At 43.4% G+C, this 1,949-nt stretch overlaps 1 non-coding gene across 1 annotated transcript; it reads right to left on the bottom strand.

Moving 5' to 3' along the window:
• Positions 1–1,137: 1,137 nt before the first annotated feature.
• Positions 1,138–1,210, bottom strand: TRNAK-CUU. Its single transcript has one exon. It is a non-coding gene; the product is annotated as a tRNA-Lys (tRNA).
• Between the last annotated feature and the right edge of the window lie 739 nt (positions 1,211–1,949).

The raw sequence follows: 1,949 nt of genomic DNA, 5'->3' as shown, positions 1-1,949 counted from the left end.
ATGTATGGATTGTGATGACTTGTACGTGCCCCCAATAAAATGATTTTCTTTTAAAAGTTTGCAGATCACTGAGCTAGATGAAGAGATGGGATGAGAGAAGTGGTGACTGCCCGAGAAGGCGCAGAGAAAATTTAAGCCAGAAATGGGGTCAAATGTTTTAAGATTGAAAAAGATCAGCCTGTTGTATGTTGAAGGGAACAGTAGACCGTGAAATGGGGAGCTAATTGAGTGGGTAACTGAGGAGGGTGTATATCTAGTGCTTTAGGTAGGGTTGGCTTCAAGCAGAAGCAAAACCCTTCACTCAAGGGGTCTTCCAACTAGTGGGAGTGTGTGAGCCTGTTAAGTTGTCTGCAAAGGGCCAAGGAGACAGAAACCCGTCTTCAAGTCTGTAATTGCCTCTTCTACCTTTCACATCGCAATTCTCCACCGCTTCCCTTGCAAAGAGCTTCACTTTCCACAGATTCGCGTCCTATGGGTTGGCACGGTAGCTGCAACAGTGGACACAAACATTGTAATTGTGAGGATGGCCCAAGTGCTTCGTTCTGTTTGTACATAAGGTCGCTGGCTACGGGTCACGACACCTAACAACAATATCCATCCAGTAATGGCAAAGTATGGTCCCAAGTGGGAAAAAGCTGATACACACTAGCTGTGTAAATCTGACCCTAGGATAGGCACTGCATTGACAGGTGGACATGGGAAAGTAAACAGGAGGAAGAGAAACTGCTGTTTTTTCCATAGCGTCCTCCAGCGACCCCAACTGCTTTTACATCGGACCTCCAAATTTTAAAAAGCAGCCAAAGTTGGGCCCCTGAAGAATGCAGTGTAACACAGAATCCCTGCCTCCACCTCCAACAGTGGTCTTTTTGCTTTCTTCGTGCAGAAGTGCGAGCTTGGGAGGGACCCAAGGGAAGTTGATTGCGTGCCTTCGAGTACGCAAGCGCAGCTTGCGAGGTTTTACGTTTGCAAATCGCAGTACAGTAGTGTTTCTTCCAAAGAGCTGGCTAATATTTTAAATATTTTCAATTATGTAAATAATTCTCCTTAGTCAAGCTAAAACTTTTAAATGTAAGGAAATCTAAGTCATACTAAAACGTAAATGTTTGAGAAAACGAAAGCTCTTCAATCAAAAAGCTGCGCCCAACGTGGGGCTCGAACCCACGACCCTGGGATTAAGAGTCCCATGCTCTACCGACTGAGCTAGCCGGGCAATTGCGGGTGTAAGGCCTTTTTTCTCTCCTTTCATAGCTCAACAACTAGATTTTTTTTTTCCTACCTAGTTCGAAAGTTACTTTATATGGAATTCTTGTTACAGAACTGTTTTGTTAGAATGTTTTTTATATTTATTTCCTGTGCTTAAGCACATTTAAGGAATTTAGTGTCAACATCTGAAGTTTACTGAAAACATAAAGAATGTCATTACAGTCATTGAATCTTTTTTTCTGAAATGTGTTTAAATATTTGCTACCAATAAATTATTATCTTTATAATAATAAATGATTAGCTTTTCAAAGCTGTCCAACTCCTATCAAATAGCATTTTGGATTCTTCCAGTTTTGAGCTCAGCATTAAAAAGAAAAGATCCAACCTCTGAAGAGATTACATACTCTGAAGCGCGACCAAGCATAGGTCATGGCTTTCCTTCGGAACGGGTCTGGTCCTGGAAAGCTCTCCTGAGGAATGGCAGTTCTGATTGCATTAAAATAAAGCCTTTACCTGGGACTGGGGGACAGTGCCGCAATCCGCACTGCAGGAGGTTGACTGTCCCAACCCCACCTCACCCCCACCCCTAGTTTAAGACCAAGAATGTTAGGTCTAAGAAGTGAGCACAACCTGATGTGTACAACCTGAGAAATGGCACCATCGCCTATGCATACTAGACACCGAATTCTGCAAACTTCTGGAGCTGACTGGGGCAGAGTTGCCCGCCTACTTCTCAGAATTGCTAG

This window comes from Echinops telfairi, unplaced genomic scaffold (assembly GCF_000313985.2).
Source record: "Echinops telfairi isolate 266 unplaced genomic scaffold, ASM31398v2 ScPeMD7_18;HRSCAF=68, whole genome shotgun sequence".
Classification (NCBI taxonomy): Eukaryota; Metazoa; Chordata; class Mammalia; order Afrosoricida; family Tenrecidae; genus Echinops; species Echinops telfairi.
Note: the sequence above shows the minus strand (reverse complement) of the source record. Positions and strands in the feature narration are given on the sequence as shown.